The sequence below is a fragment of the Dendrobates tinctorius genome, unplaced genomic scaffold (genome assembly GCF_039654945.1).
Source record: "Dendrobates tinctorius isolate UK_male_01 unplaced genomic scaffold, ASM3965494v1 ptg000293l, whole genome shotgun sequence".
In the NCBI taxonomy this organism is placed as follows: domain Eukaryota; kingdom Metazoa; phylum Chordata; class Amphibia; order Anura; family Dendrobatidae; genus Dendrobates; species Dendrobates tinctorius.
In genome coordinates, this window is record NW_027361960.1 from 23722636 (window position 1) to 23740864 (window position 18229).

Below are 18229 nucleotides of genomic sequence, written 5' to 3' on the forward strand. Positions count from 1 at the left end.
TTACAAGGTGATGTAGCAGAGCCGTGTGTGTACTTGTGTGGGGTCAGGAGGTGTTTTTCAAGGTGGATGTAGCAGAGCCGTGTGTGTACTTGTGTGGGGTCAGGAGGGGTTTACAAGGTGGATGTAGCAGAGCCGTGTTTGTACTTGTGTGGGGTCAGGAGGGGTTTTACAAGGTGGATGTAGCAGAGCCGTGTGTGTACTTGTGTGGGGTCAGGAGGGGTTTTACAAGGTGGATGTAGCAGAGCCGTGTGTGTACTTTGTGTGGGGTCAGTAGGGGTTTACAAGGTGGATGTAGCAGAGCCGTGTGTGTACTTGTGTGGGGTCAGGAGGGGTTTACAAGGTGGATGTAGCAGTGCCGTGTGTGTACTTGTGTGGGGTCAGGAGGTGTTTTACAAGGTGGATGTAGCAGAGCCGTGTGTGTACTTGTGTAGGGTCAGGAGGGGTTTACAAGGTGGATGTAGCAGAGCCGTGTGTGTACTTATGTGGGGTCAGGAGGTGTTTTACAAGGTGGATGTAGCAGAGCCGTGTGTCTACTTGTGTGAGGTCAGGAGGAGGGGGTTTTACAAGGTGGATGTAGCAGAGCCGTGTTTGTACTTGTGTGGGGTCAGGAGGGGTTTAACAAGGTGTATGTAGCAGAGCCGTGTGTGTACTTGTGTGGGGTCAGGAGGGGTTTTACATGGTGGATGTAGCAGAGCCGTGTGTGTACTTGTGTGGGGTCAGGAGGGGGTTTTACAAGGTGGATGTAGCAGAGCCGTGTGTGTACTTGTGTGGGGTCAGGAGGGGTTTTGCAAGGTGGATGTAGCAGAGCCGTGTGTGTACTTGTGTGGGGTCAGGAGGGGTTTTTACAAGGTGGATGTAGCAGAGCCGTGTGTGTACTTGTGTGGGGTCAGGAGGGGTTTACAAGGTGGTTGTAGCAGAGCCGTGTGTGTACTTGTGTGGGGTCAGGAGGGGTTTTACAAGGTGGATGTAGCAGAGCCGTGTGTGTACTTGTGTGGGGTCAGGAGGGGTTTACAAGGTGGATGTAAAAGAGCTGTGTGTGTACTTGTGTGGGGTCAGGAGGGGTTTTACAAGGTGGATGTAGCAGAGCCGTGTTTGTACTTGTGTGGGGTCAGGAGGTGTTTTACAAGGTGGATGTAGCAGAGCCGTGTGTGTACTTGTTTGGGGTCAGGAGGGGTTTTGCAAGGTAGATGTAGCAGAGCCGTGTGTGTACTTGTGTGGGGTCAGGAGGGGTTTTACAAGGTGGATGTAGCAGAGCCGTGTGTGTTGTTTGGTGGGGTCAGGAGGGGTTTACAAGGTGTACGGAGCAGAGCCGTGTGTGTACGAGGTGTACGGAGCGGAGCCGTGTGTGTACGATGTGTACGGAGCGAAGCCGTGTGTGTACGAGATGTACGGAACGGAGCCCTGTGTGTACGGAGCTGAGCCGTGTGTTTATGGAGCGGAGCAGAGCCGGGGGTGTACGGAGCGGAGCCGTGTGTGTACGAGGTGTATGGTGGGGAGCATTTATACCTCCCGAGTCCCAACCATCCCGGATCCAGCGAGACAGTCCTGATTTTGAGAGAGAGACTGCCCCAGCCGGGAGCATACTTTCCCCGCGTCACACAGGAGTACACAGTGGAGCCCCAAGGAGCAATTTAAAACTTGCACGTAACGTTCTACCGGAAGTGACTTGCTGGAAGCTGACCAGAAATTAGGTAATTTCAGTAGGAGATTGTGACGGAACCAGGAATGCTTCAGATCCATCACCGTGTCCTCCTCTGACAGAGCGGACAGCGGGATCGCCTTGGAATCGGGGATGTCGGGCATGTGAGCGGATCATGATATGTCCTGCACCAGGAGGCTCAGGTGGGCACTACAATGGGAGCTGGGCTGCTATAGTATCTTTATAGAATTTTTCTTTCTCTGTTTCTTTCTCTCTCTGTTCTTTCTCTCTAATCTTTTTTTCTCTCTCTCTGTTCTCTTTCTTTCTTTCTCTTTCTTTCTTTCTGTCTCTGTTCTTTCTCTCTCTCTCTGTTCTCTCTTTCCTCTTTTTCTTTCTCTCTCTCTGATCTTTCTTTCCATCTGTTCTTTCCCCTCTTTCTTTTTCTCTCTACCTCTATGTTCTTTCTTTCTTTCCCCTCCTTCTTTCTCTCTCTCCCTGTTCTTTTTTTCTGTTGACGCTTTTTCTCTGTGTTCTTTCTCTCTCCGTTCTTTCTTCCCCTCTTTTTTTCTCTCCCTCTCTGTTCTTTTTTCCCGTCTTACTTTCTTTCTTTCTCTTTCTTTCTTTCTTTCTTTCTTTCTTTCTTTCTTTCATTCTTTCTTTCTTTCTTTCTTTCTTTCTCTCTCTGTTCTTTTTTTCTGTCCACTCTTTCTTTCTTTGTTCTTTTTCTTTCTTTTTTCTTTCTCTCTGTTCTTTCTTTCCACTCTTTCTCTATCTGTTCTTTCTTTCTTTCCCCTCTTTCTTTCTCTTTCTCTCTGTTCTTTTCTTTCTCTTTCTCTCTCTGTTCTTCCTTTCTTTCTCTTTGTTGTTTATTTTCTTTCTTTCTCTGTTCGTTCTTTCTATGTTCTTTCTTTCTCTCTCTCGCTCTCTGTATCTTTCTCTCTCTGTTCTTCCTTCCATTCTTTCTCTCTTTCTTTCTCTGTTCTTTATTTCCCCTCTTTCTTTCTGTTCTCTCTCTGTTCTTTCTCTCTTTCATGCGTACACTACTAATCAGTAGCCTCCTTCACATGAACGTGTTTTGCCACAGAGCGAGTGTCTGTGTGGATCACATGCGTGTCCGTGTGATCCATGCGGAGACAAGTCCGTTTTTGGCGGTCACCACGGATGTCACACGGCATGAGTCGTGGTATGTGTTAAGGGGGGGCCCACTGAGACTTTTTCGCCCGGGGCCCTCAAAAACCTGGAGTCGGCCCTGGCGCAGGCACACCCAGTTACTATGCCAACGAATACGAACTTTACATGACCCCAGCAGGACACAGTTTCTGCCAGATAATATCAGCTCTTAAAGCGAAACCCAAAGCACAAATGCAAATCTAGCTTCATCACATGATGCATGCCCCTGAGAGAGAATGTCCGCCAAAGTGGATTTAGAAGCCCAGTGCGCCAAACTAGCTTTTAAAGGGCCGATGCGCCTAAGTGATTCTTAAAGGGCTGATGCACCGAAATGAGTCTTAAAGGGCCGGCGCGCCAAATTGAAAGCTGAGTGACCCCACGCTCCAAATCGGAGGCTGAGGCACCCCAGCCTCCAAATCGGAGGCTGATCGACCCTTGCCTACAAATCGGAGGCTGAGCCACCCTGGCCTCCAAATCGGACCCAGAGTGGCCCCGCCCACCAAATCGGATCCTGAGGGGTCCCACCCACCAAATCAGACCCTGAGGGGCCCCACAGACCAAAGTGGCCCCTGAGAGGCACCCACAGTTAAATCGGATCCTGAGTTGAAAGTCTTGCAGGGGCAGCAGGCAAGTCTCTCTTAAAGGGGCAGCCCGGGCACCATTTCAAACCACTATCTGTACTTCCTTCAGGAAATACACATCTAGTATTATTATTACTATTCAGTTGATTTCCGCAATTAATGCGGCCCGAACCACTACACGCACAGACTCCGTTGAGGCCTCGTTTCGAAGCCAGCGTCCACGAGTGGTGTGCTAAGTATTTTTCGTGTCGATCGGATTTGCAGTTTTTGCGCAATTTGCGTTTGAAAAAACATTTTCCTCAATGCATTTCAATTGGAAAATGTTGCCATAGGGAAAACATGGGACAGTCGTGAGGTGGCAGTTAAGCTCATTGATATGCGCAGGCTCACCCAGTTAGTATGCCAATGCCTAGGAACTTCAAATGACCTCTCCAGGACAGAGTTTCTGGCAGATAATTTCAGCTCTTAAAGCGAAACCCAGAGCACAAATGCAAATCTAGCTTCATCACATGATGCATGCCCCTGAGAGAGAATGTACGCCAAAGTGGATTTAGAAGCCCAGTGAGCCAAACTGGCTCTCAAAGGGCCGACGCAACAAAGTGATTCTTAAAGGGCCGGCGCACCGAAATGAGTCTTAAAGGGTCGGCGCGCCAAATCGAAAGCTGAGTGACCCCAGGCTGCAAATCAGAGGCTGAGCCACCCCGGCCTCCAAATTGGACCCAGTGTGGCCCCGCTCAAAAAATCAGACCCTGAGGGGACCCACCTACAAAATAGGACCCTGAGGGGCCCCACCCATAAAATCGGACCCTGAGGGGACCCACCCACAAAATCGGACCCTGAGGGGCCTCACCCACAAAATCGGACCCTGAGGGGCCCCACCCACAAAATTGGACCCTAAGGAATCCCGGCCACTAATTCAAATCCTGAGGAGCCCAGGCCACCGAATCGGATCCTGAGGGGCCCCACCCACCAAATCAGACCCTGAGGCCAAAGTGGCCTCTGAGAGGCACCCACATTTAAAACGGATCCTGAGTTGAAAGTCTTGCAGGGGCAGCAGGCAAGACTCTCTTAAAGGGGCAGCCCAGGCACCATTTCAAACCACTATCTGTACTTCCTTCAGGAAATACACATCTAGTATTATTATTACTATTCAGTTGATTTCCGCAATTAATGCGGCCCGAACCGCTACACGCACAGACTCCGTTGAGGCCTTGTTTCGAAGCCAGCGTCCACGAGTGGTGTGCTAAGTATTTTTCGCGTCGATCGGATTTGGAGTTTGCGCAATTTGCGTTTGAAAAAACATTTTCCTCAATGCATTTCAATGGGAAAATGTTGCCTTAGGGAAAACATGGGGTTGTCGGGTGAGGTGGCAGTTAAGCTCATTGATATGCGCAGGCTCACCCAGTTACTATGCCAACGCCTATGAACGTCACATGACCTCTCCAGGACAGAGTTTCTGGCAGATAATTTCAGCTCTTAAAGCGAAACCCACAGCATAAATGCAAATCTAGCTTCATCACATGACGCATGCCCCTGAGAGAGAATGTGCGCCAAAGTGGATTTAGAAGCCCAGTGCGCCAAACTGGCTCTTAAAGGACCGACGCGCCAAATTGATTCTTAAAGGGCCGGCGCACCGAAATGAGTCTTAAAGGGCCGGTGCGCCAAACCGAAAGCTGAGTGACCCCAGGCTCCAAATCGGAGGCTGAGCCACCTTGCCCTCCAAATCGGACCCTGAGGGGCCCTGCCTACCAAATTGGACCCTGAGGGGCCCCGCCCACCAAATTGGACCCTGAGGGGCCCCGCCCACCAAATTGGACCCTGAGGGCCCCACCCACAAAATCAGACCCTGAGGGGCCCCAACCACAAATTCGGACCCTGAGGAGCCCCACCCACCAAATCGGACCCTAAGGGGCCCCAGCCACCAAATCGGACCCTGAGGGGACCCGACCACAAAATTGGACCCTGAGGGGCCCCGGCCACAATATCGGACCCTGAGGGGCCCCAGCCACAATATCGGACCCTGAGGGGTCCCGGCCACAATATCGGACCTTGAGGGGCCCCACCCACCAAATCGGACCCTGAGGTGCCCCGGCCACAAAATCGGACCCTGAGGGGCCCCGGCCACAAAATCGGACCCTGAGGGCCCCACCCACCAAATCAGCCTCTTATGGGCCCCGGCCACCAAATCGGACCCTGAGGGGCCCCACCCACAAAATCGGACCCTGAGGGCCCCACCCACCAAAGCAGCCCCTGAGGGGCCCCGGCCACCAAATCAGACCCTGAGGTGCCCCACCCACAAAATCGGACCCTGAGGCCAAAGTGGCCCCTGAGAGGCACCCACAGTTAAAACAGATCCTGAGTTGAAAGTCTTGCAGGGGCAGCAGGCAAGTCTCTCTTAAAGGGGCAGCCCGGGCACCATTTCAAACCACTATCTGTACTTCCTTCAGGAAATACACATCTAGTATTATTATTATTATTCAGTCGATTTTCCGCAATTAATGGGGCCTGAACCACTACATGAGCAGACTCCGTTGAGGTGTCGTTTCGAAGCCAGCGTCCACGAGAGGTGTGCTAAGTATTTTTCGTGTCAATCGGATTTGTAGTTTTTGCGCAATTTGCGTTTGAAAAAATGTTTTCCTCAATGCTTTTCAATGGGAAAATGTTGCCACAGTGCTGAGGCGATTGAAATAGCAGTTAAGCTCATTGATATGCGCAGGCACACCCAGTTACTATGTCAACGCCTATGAACTTCACTTGACCTCTCCAGGACAGAGTTTCTGGCAGATAATTTCAGCTCTTAAAGCGAAACCCACAGCACTAATGCAAATCTAGCTTCATCACATGACGCATGCCCCTGAGAGAGAATATGCGCCAAAGTGGATTCAGATGCCCAGTGCGCCAAACTTGATCTTAAACGGCCGACGCACCTAAGTGATTCTTAAAGGGCCAACGCACCAAAATGAGTCTTAAAGGGCCGGCGTGCCAAATCGAAAGCTGAGTGACCCCAGGCTCCAAATTGGAGGCTGATCGACCCTGGCCTACAAATCGGAGGCTGAGCCACCCTTTCCTCCAAATCGGACTCAGAGTGGCCCCGCCCACCAAACCAGACCCAGTGTGGCCCCGCCCACCAAATCGGACCCCGTGTGGCCCCGCCCACCAAACAAGACCCAGTGTGGGCCCACCCACCAAATCGGACCCGGTGTGGCCCCGCCCACCAAATCGGACCCGGTGTGGCCCCGCCCACAAAATTGGACCCAGTGTGGCCCCGCCCACAAAATCGGACCCTGAGGGGCCCCAGCCACAAAATTGGACCCAGAGTAGCCCCACCCACCAAATTGGACCCAGATGAGCTCCGCCCACCAAATCAGACCCTGAGGGGCCCAGCCCACCAATTCGAACCCTGAGGGGCCCCACCCACCAAATCAGACCATGAGGGGCCCTGCCCACCAAATCGGACCCTGAGGGGCCCCGGCCACCAAATCGGACCCTGATGGGCCCCACCCACCAAATCAGACCCTGAGGGGCCCCGGCCACAAAACTGGACCCTGAGGGGCCCCACCCACAAAATCGGGCCCTGGGGGGCCCCACCCACAAAATTGGACCCTGAGGCCAAAGTGGCCCCTGAGAGGCACCCACAGTTAAAATGGATACGAAGTTGAAAGTCTTGCAGGGGCAGCAGGCAAGTCTCTCTTAAAGGGGCAGCTCGGGCACCATTTCAAACCACTATCTGTACTTCCTTCAGGAAATACACATCTAGTATTATTATTACTATTCAGTTGATTTCCGCAATTAATGCGGCCCGAACCGCTACACGCACAGACTCCGTTGAGGCCTTGTTTCGAAGCCAGCGTCCACGAGTGGTGTGCTAAGTATTTTTCGCGTCGATCGGATTTGGAGTTTTTGCGCAATTTGCGTTTGAAAAAACATTTTCCTCAATGCATTTCAATGGGAAAATGTTGCCTTAGGGAAAACATGGGGTTGTCGGGTGAGGTGGCAGTTAAGCTCATTGATATGCGCAGGCTCACCCAGTTACTATGCCAACGCCTATGAACGTCACATGACCTCTCCAGGACAGAGTTTCTGGCAGATAATTTCAGCTCTTAAAGCGAAACCCACAGCATAAATGCAAATCTAGCTTCATCACATGACGCATGCCCCTGAGAGAGAATGTGCGCCAAAGTGGATTTAGAAGCCCAGTGCGCCAAACTGGCTCTTAAAGGACCGACGCGCCAAATTGATTCTTAAAGGGCCGGCGCACCGAAATGAGTCTTAAAGGGCCGGTGCGCCAAACCGAAAGCTGAGTGACCCCAGGCTCCAAATCGGAGGCTGAGCCACCTTGCCCTCCAAATCGGACCCTGAGGGGCCCTGCCTACCAAATTGGACCCTGAGGGGCCCCGCCCACCAAATTGGACCCTGAGGGGCCCCGCCCACCAAATTGGACCCTGAGGGCCCCACCCACAAAATCAGACCCTGAGGGGCCCCAACCACAAATTCAGACCCTGAGGAGCCCCACCCACCAAATCGGACCCTAAGGGGCCCCAGCCACCAAATCGGACCCTGAGGGGACCCGACCACAAAATTGGACCCTGAGGGGCCCCGGCCACAATATCGGACCCTGAGGGGCCCCAGCCACAATATCGGACCCTGAGGGGTCCCGGCCACAATATCGGACCTTGAGGGGCCCCACCCACCAAATCAGACCCTGAGGTGCCCCGGCCACAAAATCGGACCCTGAGGGGCCCCGGCCACAAAATCGGACCCTGAGGGCCCCACCCACCAAATCAGCCTCTTATGGGCCCCGGCCACCAAATCGGACCCTGAGGGGCCCCACCCACAAAATCGGACCCTGAGGGCCCCACCCACCAAAGCAGCCCCTGAGGGGCCCCGGCCACCAAATCAGACCCTGAGGTGCCCCACCCACAAAATCGGACCCTGAGGCCAAAGTGGCCCCTGAGAGGCACCCACAGTTAAAACGGATCCTGAGTTGAAAGTCTTGCAGGGGCAGCAGGCAAGTCTCTCTTAAAGGGGCAGCCCGGGCACCATTTCAAACCACTATCTGTACTTCCTTCAGGAAATACACATCTAGTATTATTATTATTATTCAGTCGATTTTCCGCAATTAATGGGGCCTGAACCACTACATGAGCAGACTCCGTTGAGGTGTCGTTTCGAAGCCAGCGTCCACGAGAGGTGTGCTAAGTATTTTTCGTGTCAATCGGATTTGTAGTTTTTGCGCAATTTGCGTTTGAAAAAATGTTTTCCTCAATGCTTTTCAATGGGAAAATGTTGCCACAGTGCTGAGGCGATTGAAATAGCAGTTAAGCTCATTGATATGCGCAGGCACACCCAGTTACTATGTCAACGCCTATGAACTTCACTTGACCTCTCCAGGACAGAGTTTCTGGCAGATAATTTCAGCTCTTAAAGCGAAACCCACAGCACTAATGCAAATCTAGCTTCATCACATGACGCATGCCCCTGAGAGAGAATATGCGCCAAAGTGGATTCAGATGCCCAGTGCGCCAAACTTGATCTTAAACGGCCGACGCACCTAAGTGATTCTTAAAGGGCCAACGCACCAAAATGAGTCTTAAAGGGCCGGCGTGCCAAATCGAAAGCTGAGTGACCCCAGGCTCCAAATTGGAGGCTGATCGACCCTGGCCTACAAATCGGAGGCTGAGCCACCCTTTCCTCCAAATCGGACTCAGAGTGGCCCCGCCCACCAAACCAGACCCAGTGTGGCCCCGCCCACCAAATCGGACCCCGTGTGGCCCCGCCCACCAAACAAGACCCAGTGTGGGCCCACCCACCAAATCGGACCCGGTGTGGCCCCGCCCACCAAATTGGACCCGGTGTGGCCCCGCCCACAAAATTGGACCCAGTGTGGCCCCGCCCACAAAATCGGACCCTGAGGGGCCCCAGCCACAAAATTGGACCCAGAGTAGCCCCACCCACCAAATTGGACCCAGATGAGCTCCGCCCACCAAATCAGACCCTGAGGGGCCCAGCCCACCAATTCGAACCCTGAGGGGCCCCACCCACCAAATCAGACCATGAGGGGCCCTGCCCACCAAATCAGACCCTGAGGGGCCCCGGCCACCAAATCGGACCCTGATGGGCCCCACCCACCAAATCAGACCCTGAGGGGCCCCGGCCACAAAACTGGACCCTGAGGGGCCCCACCCACAAAATCGGGCCCTGGGGGGCCCCACCCACAAAATTGGACCCTGAGGCCAAAGTGGCCCCTGAGAGGCACCCACAGTTAAAATGGATACGAAGTTGAAAGTCTTGCAGGGGCAGCAGGCAAGTCTCTCTTAAAGGGGCAGCGCGGGCACCATTTCAAACCACTATCTGTACTTCCTTTAGGAAATACACATCTAGTTCTTCTTCTTATTATTATTATTAAGTTGATTTCCGCAATTAATACAGCCCGAACCGCTACACGCACAGACTCCGTTGAGGTGTCGTTTCGAAGCCAGCGTCCATGAGAGGTGTGCTAAGTATTTTTCGTGTCGATCGGATTTGTAGTTTTTGCGCAATTTGCGTTTGAAAATTTTTTTTCCCGTCATTGGAATGCACTGTCTCAATGCATTTGAATGGGGAAATGTTGCTATAGACAAAACATGCCCTGAGGATTGAAATGGCAGTTGAGCTCATTGATATGCGCAGGCAGACCCAGTTACTATGCCAACGCCTACGAACGTCACATGACCTCTCCAAGACAGAGCTTCTGCCATATAATATCAGCTCTTAAAGCAAAACCCACAGAACAAATGCAAATCTAGCTTCATCACATGACGTATGCCCCTGAGAGAGAATGTGCGCCAAAGTGTATTTAGAAGCCCAGTGAGTCACCCTGGCTCTTAAAAGGCCGACGCGCCAAAGTGATTCTTAAAGAGCCGGCGCACTAAAATGAGTCTTAAAGGGCCGGCGCGCCAAATCGAAAGCTGAGTGACCCAAGGCTCCAAATCGGAGGCTGATAGACCCTGGCCTACAAAAAGGAGGCTGAGCCACCCTGGCATCCAAATTGGACCCAGGGTGGCCCCGCCCACCAAATCGGACCCAGAGTGGCCCAGCCCACCAACTCAGACCCAGAGTGGCCCCACCCACCAAATTGGACCCTGAGGGGCCGCACCCACAAAATCGGACCCTGAGGGGCCCCGGCCACAAAATCGGACCCTGAGGGGCCCCACCCACAAAATCGGACCCTGAGGGGATCCGGCCACAAAATCAGACCCTGAGGGGCCCCGGCCACAACATCGGACCCTGAGGGGCCCCACTCACAAAATCGGACCCTGAGGGGCCCCACCCACAAAATCGGACCCTGAGGGGCCCCGCCCACCAAATTAGACCCTGAGGGGCCCCACCCTCAAAATCAGACCCTGAGGGGCCACAGCCACAAAATCAGACCCTGAGGGTCCCCAGCCACAAAATCGGACCCTGAGGGGCCCCACCCACAAAATCGGACCCTAAGGGGCCCCACCCACAAATCCAGACCCTGAGGGGCCCCAGCCACAAAATCGGACACTGAGAGACCCCGGCCACAAAATCGGACCCTGAGGGGCCCCAACCACAAAATCGAACCCTGAGGGGCCCCACCCACAAAATCAGACCCTGAGGGACCCCAGCCACAAAATCAGACCCTGAGGGGCCCCAGCCACAAAATCGGACCCTGAGGGGCCCCACCCACAAAATCGGACCCTGAGGGGCCCCGCCCACCAAATTAGACCCTGAGGGGCCCCACCCTCAAAATCGGTCCCTGAGGGGCCCCGGCCACAAAATCGGACCCTGAGGGGCCCCGGCCAAAAAATCGGACCCTGAGGGGCCCCAACCACAAAATCGGACCCTGAGGGGCCCCAACCACAAAATCGGACCCTGAGAGACCCCGGCCACAAAATCGAACCCAGAAGGGCCCCACCCACAAAATTGGACCCTGAGGGGCCCCGCCCACAAAATCGGACCCTGAGGGGCCCCGCCCACAAAATCGGACCGAGGGGCCCCGCCCTCAAAATCGGACCCTGAGAGGCCCCGCCCACCAAATCGGACCCTGAGGGGCCCCGCCAACCAAATCGGACTTGGAGGGGCCCCACCCACAAAATCGGACCCTGAGGGCCCCCAACCACAAAATCGGACCCTAAGAGGCCCCGGCCACAAAATCGGACCCAGAGGGGCCCCGCCCACAAAATCGAACCCAGAGGGGCCCCGCCCACAAAATCGGACCCTCAGGGGCCCCGCCCTCAAAATCGGACCCTGAGGGGCCCCGCCCTCAAAATCGGACCCTGAGGGGCCCCGCCTACCAAATCGGACCCTGAGGGGCCCCGCCAACCAAATCGGACCCTGAGGGACCCCACCCACAAAATCGGACCCTGAGGGGCCCCACCCTCAAAATCGGACCCTGAGGTGCCCCGCCCTCAAAATCGGACCCTGAGGGGCCCCGCCTACCAAATCGGACCCTGAGGGGCCCCGCCAACCAAATCGGACTCTGAGGGGCCCCACCCTCAAAATCGGACCCTGAGGGGCCCAACCAACAAAATCGGACCCTGAGCGGCCCCAGCCACAAAATCGGGCCCTTAGGGGCCCCGGCCACAAAATCGGACCCTGAGGGGCCCCAGCCACAAAATCGGACCCTGAGGGGCCCAGACCACAAAATCGGACCCTGAGGGGTCCCGGCCACAAAATCGGACCCTGAGGGGTGCCACCCACAAAATCAGACCCTAAGGGGCCCCGGCCATAAAATCAGACCCTGAGGGGACCCGGCCATAAAATCGGACCCTGAGGGGCCCCACCCACAAAATCGTACCCTGAGGGGCCCCACCCACAAAATCAGCCATGAGGGGCCCCACCCACAAAATCGGACCCTGAGGAGCCCCACCCACAAAATCGGACCCTGAGGGGACCCACCCACAAAATCGGACCCTGAGGAATCCCGGCCACTAATTCAAATCCTTATTAGCCCAGGCCACCGAATCTGATCCTGAGGGGCCCCACCCACCAAATCAGACCCTGGGGCCAAAGTGGCCCCTGAGAGGCACCCACATTTAAAACAGATCCTGACTTCAAAGTCTTGCAGGGGCAGCAGGCAAGTCTCTCTTAAAGGGGCAGCCCGGGCACCATTTCAAACCACTATCTGTACTTCCTTCAGGAAATACACATCTAGTTCTTCTTATTATTATTAAGTTGATTTCCGCAATTAATGCGGCCCGAACCGCTTCACGCACAGACTCCGTTGAGGTGTCGTTTCGAAGCCAGCGTCCATGAGAGGTGTGCTAAGTATTTTTCGTGTCGATCGGATTTGTAGTTTTTGCGCAATTTGCATTTGAAAAATTTTTTTCCCGTCATTGGAATGCACTGTGTCAATGCTTTTCAATAGGAAATGGCAAAACGTGCCCTGAGGCGATTGAAATGACAGTTGAGCTCATTGATATGCGCAGGCAGACCCAGTTACTATGCCAACGCCTACGAACTTCACTTGAACCCCAGCACAGAGCCTCTGCCACATAATATCAGCTCTTAAAGCGAAACCCACAGCACAAATGCAAATCTAGCTTCATCACATGACACATGCCCCTGAGAGAGAATGTGTGCGCCAAAGTGGATTTAAAAGAAGCCCAGTCAGCCAAACTAGCTCTTAAAGGGCCAACGCGCCAAAGTGATTGTTAAAGGGCCAGCGCACCCAAATGAGTCTTAAAGGGCCGACACACCAAATCGGAGACTGAGCCACCCCGGCCTCCAAATCGGACAATGAGCCACCCCGGCCTTCAAATCGGACAATGAGCCACCCCGGCCTCCAAATCGCAGGCTGATCCACCCCGGCCTCCAAATCGGAGCCTGATCCACCCCGGCCTCCAAATCGGAGCCTGATCCACCCCGGCCTCCAAATCGGAGGCTGATCGACCCAGGCCTCCAAATCGGAGGCTGAGCCACCCCGGCCTCCAAATCGGAGGCTGATCCACCCCGGCCTCCAAATCGGAGGCTGATCCACCCCGGCCTCCAAATCGGAGGCTGATCCACCCCGGCCTCCAAATCGGAGGCTGAGCGACCCCGGCCTCCAAATCGGAGGCTGATCCACCCCGGCCTCCAAATCGGAGGCTGATCCACCCCGGCCTCCAAATCGGAGGCTGATCGCCCCGGCCTCCAAATCGGAGGCTGATCGACCCCGGCCTCCAAATCGGAGGCTGATCGACCCCGGCCTCCAAATCGGAGGCTGATCGACCCCGGCCTCCAAATCGGAGGCTGATCGACCCCGGCCTCCAAATCGGAGGCTGAGCCACCCCGGCCTCCAAATCGGAGGCTGAGCCACCCCGGCCTCCAAATCGGAGGCTGAGCCACCCCGGCCTCCAAATAGGAGGCTGATCCACCCCGGTCTCCAAATAGGAGGCTGATCCACCCCGGCCTCCAAATAGGAGGCTGATCCACCCCGGCCTCCAAATAGGAGGCTGATCCACCCCGGCCTCCAAATAGGAGGCTGATCCACCCCGGCCTCCAAATCGGAGGCTGATCCACCCCGGCCTCCAAATCGGAGGCTGATCCACCCCGGCCTCCAAATCGGAGGCTGAGCGACCCCAGCCTCCAAATCTTACCCAGAGTGGCCCCGCCCACAAAATCGGACCCTGAGGGGCCCCAACCACAAAATCAGACCCTGAGGGGACCCAACCACAAAATCGGACTCTGAGGGGCCCCTGACACAAAATCGGACCCTGAGGGGCCCCGGCCACAAAATCGGACCCTGAGGGGCCCAGCCCACAAAATCGGACCCTGAGGGGCCCAGCCCACAAAATTGGACCCTGAGGGGCACCGCCCACCAAATCGGACCCTGAGAGGCCCCACCCACCAAATCGGACCCTGAGAGGCCCCACCCACAAAATCGGACCCTGACGGACCCCGGCCACAAAATCGGACCCTGATGTGCCCCGGCCACAAAATCGGACCCTGATGGACCCCACCCACAAAATCAGACCCTGAGGGGCCCCGGCCATAAAATCAGACCCTGAGGGGCCCCGGCCATGAAATCGGACCCTGAGGGGCCCCGGCCACAAAATCGTACCCTGAGGGGCCCCGGCCACAAAATCGGACCCTGATGGGCCCCACCCACAAAATCAGACCCTGAGGGGCCCCGGCCATAAAATCAGACCTTGAGGGGCCCCGGCCATGAAATCGGACCCTGAGGGGCCCCGGCCACAAAATCGTACCCTGAGGGGCCCCGGCCACAAAATCGTACCCTGAGGGGCCCCGGCCACAAAATCGTACCCCGAGGGGCCCCGGTCACAAAATCGTACCCTGAGGGGCCCCACCCACAAAATCGGACCATGAGGGGCCCCACCCACAAAATCGGACCCTGAGGGGACCCACCCACAAAATCGGACCCTGAGGGGCCCCATCCACAAAATTGGACCCTGAGGAATCCCGGCCACTAATTCAAATCCTGAGGAGCCCAGGCCACCGAATCGGATCCTGAGGGGCCCCACCCACCAAATCAGACCCTGAGGCCAAAGTGGCCCCTGAGAGGCACCCACATTTAAAACGGATCCTGAGTTGAAAGTCTTGCAGGGGCAGCAGGCAAGTCTCTCTTAAAGGGGCAGCCCAGGCACCATTTCAAACCACTATCTGTACTTCCTTCAGGAAATACACATCTAGTATTATTATTACTATTCAGTTGATTTCCGCAATTAATGCGGCCCGAATCGCTAAACGTACAGACTCTGTTGAGGTGTCATTTCGAAGCCAGCGTCCACGAGTGGTGTGCTAAGTATTTTTCGTGTTGATCGGATTTGTAGTTTTTGCGCAATTTGCGTTTGAAAAAACATTTTCCTATCATTGGAATGCATTGTCTCAATGCATTACAATGGAAAAATGTTGCCATAGGGAAAACATGGGGAAGTCGTGAGGTGGCAGTTAAGCTCATTGATATGCGCAGGCACACCCAGTTACTGTGCCAATGCCTACGAACTTTACATGACCCCAGCAGGACACAGTTTCTGCCAGATAATATCAGCTCTTAAAGCGAAACCCAAAGCACAAATGCAAATCTAGCTTCATCACATGATGCATGCCCCTAAAAGATAATGTGCGCCAAAGTGGATTTAGAAGCCCAGTGCGCCAAACTGGCTCTTAAAGGGCCGATGCGCCTAAGTGATTCTTAAAGGTCCGGCGCACCAAAATGAGTCTTAAAGGGCCGGCGCGCCAAATCGAAAGCTGAGTGACCCCAGGTTCCAAATCGGAGGCTGAACCACCCCAGCCTCCAAATCGGAGGCTGAGCCACCCTGGCTTCCAAATCGGACCCAGAGTGGCCCCGCCCACCAAATCGGACCCAGAGTGGCTCCGCCCGCCAAATCGGATCCTGAGGGGCCCCACCCACCAAATCAGACCCTGAGGGGCCCCACAGGCCAAAGTGGCCCCTGAGAGGCACCCACAGTTAAAACAGATCCTGAGTTGAAAGTCTTGCAGGGGCAGCAGGCAAGTATCTCTTAAAGGGACAGCCTGGGCACCATTTCAAACCACTATCTGTACTTCCTTCAGGAAATACACATCTAGTTCTTCTTATTTTCCAGTAGATTTCCGCAATTAATGCGGCCCGAACCGCTACACGCACAGACGCCGTTGAGGTGTCGTTTCGAAGCCAGCGTCTATGAGAGGTGTGCTAAGTATTTTTCGTGTCGATCGGATTTGTAGTTTTTGCGCAATTTGCGTTAGAAATTTTTTTTTCCCGTCATTGGAATGCACTGTCTCAATGCATTTGAATGGGGAAATGGCAAAACATGCCCTGAGGCGATTGAAATGGCAGTTGAGCTCATTGATATGCGCAGGCAGACCCAGTTACTATGCCAACGCCTACGAACTTCACATGACCTCTCCAAGACAGAGCTTCTGCCACATAATATCAGCTCTTAAAGCGAAACCCACAGCACAAATGCAAATCTAGCTTCATCACATGACACATGCCCCTGAGAGAGAATGTGCGCCAAAGTGTATTTAGAAGCCCAGTGAGCCAAACTGGCTCATAAAGGGCCGAAGCGCCAAAGTGATTCTTAAAGGGCCGCCGCACCGAAGTGAGTCTTAAAGGGCCGACGCACCAAATCGAAAGCTGAGTGACCCCAGGCTCCAAATCGGAGGCTGAGCCACCCCGGCCTTAAAATCGGAGGCTGAGCCACCCTGGCCTCCAAATCGGACCCAGAGTGGCCCCGCCCACCAAAAACGGACCCAGAGTGGCACAGCCCACCAAATCGGACACTGAGGGCCTCCGCCCACCAAATCAGACTCAGAGTGGCCCCACCCACCAAATCGGACCCTGAAGGGCCCCACCCACCAAATCGGACCCAGAGGGGCCCTGCCCACCAAATCGGACCCTGAGGAGCTCCGTCCACCAAATCGGACCCAGAGTGACCCCGCCCACCAAATCGGACCATGAAGGGCCCCTCCCACCAAATCGGAAGCAGAGGGGCCCCGCCCACCAAATCGGACCCTGAGGGGCCCCGCCCACCAAATCGGACCCTGAGGGGCACTGCCCACTAAATCGGACCGAGAGAGGCCACGCCCACCAAATCGGACCCTGAGGAGCCCCGCCCACCAAATCAGACCCTGAGGGGCCTCGGCCACAACATCGGACCCTGAGGGGCCCCAAACACAAAATCGGATCCTGAGGGGCCCCACCCACAAAATCGGATCCTGAGGGGCCCCAACCACAAAATCGGACCCTGAGGGGCCCCACCCACAAAATTGGACCCTCAGGGGCCCCAGCCACAAAATCGGACCCTGAGGGACCCCGGCCACAAAATCAGATCCTGAGGGGCCCCAACCACAAAATCGGACCCTGAGAGGCACCGGCCACAAAATCGGACCCTGAGGGGCCCCGGCCACAAAATCGGACCCTGAGTGGCCCAACCCACAAAATCAGACTCAGTGTCCCCGCCCACCAAATTGGATCCTGAAGGGCCCCGTCCACCAAATCGGACCCAGAGTGGCCCCGCCTACTAAATCATCAGACCCAGAGTGGCCCCGCCCACCAAACCGGACCCTGAGGGGCCCTGCCCACCAAATCGGACCCTGAGGGGCCCCGCCCACCAAATTGGACCCTGAGGGGCCATGCCCACTAAATCGGACCCTGAGGGGCCCCACCCACTAAATCGGATTCTGAAAGGCCCAACCACTTAATCGGACCCTGAGGGGCCCCACCCACAAAATCGGACCCTGAGGGGCCCCGCTGACCAAATTGAACTCTGAGGGGCCCCGCCCACCAAATCGGACCCAGAGTGGCCCCGCCCACCAAATCGGACCCCGAGGGGCCCCACCCACCAAATCAGACCCCGAGGGGCCCCGCCCACCAAATCGGACCCCGAGGGATCCCGCCCACCAAATCGGACCCCGAGGGTCCCCGCCAACCAAATTGGACCCTGAGGGGCCCCGCCCACCAAATCGGACTCTGATAGATCCCGCCCACCAAATCAGACCCTGAGGGGCCCCGCTCACCAAATCGGACCCTGAGGGGCCCCGCTCACAAAATCGGACCCTGAGGGGCCCCGCTCACAAAATCGGACCCTGAGGGGCCCCACCCACAAAATCGGACCCTGAGGGGCCCTGTCCACAAGACTGGACCCTGAGGGGCCCCACCCACCAAATCGGACCCTGAGGGGCTCCGGCCACAAAATCGGACCCTGAGGGGCCCCACCCACAAAATCGGACCCTGAGGGGCCCTGTCCACAAGACTGGACCCTGAGGGGCCCCAACCAGCAAATCAGACCCTGAGGGGCCCCGGCCACAAAATCGGACCCTGAGGGGCCCCACCCACCAAATCAGCCCCTGAGGGGACCCGGCCGCCAAATCGGACCCTGAGGGGCCCCACCCA

At 55.6% G+C, this 18229-nt stretch overlaps 1 long non-coding RNA gene across 1 annotated transcript in view; it reads left to right on the top strand.

Moving 5' to 3' along the window:
• Positions 1-392: 392 nt before the first annotated feature.
• Positions 393-18229, top strand: part of LOC141072922 (uncharacterized) — a 29119-nt gene continuing 11282 nt past the window's right edge. Inside the window, exon 1 of the long non-coding RNA XR_012226905.1 lies at positions 393-1842. This is a non-coding gene — a long non-coding RNA (uncharacterized lncRNA). The remainder of the gene's footprint in view (positions 1843-18229) is intronic.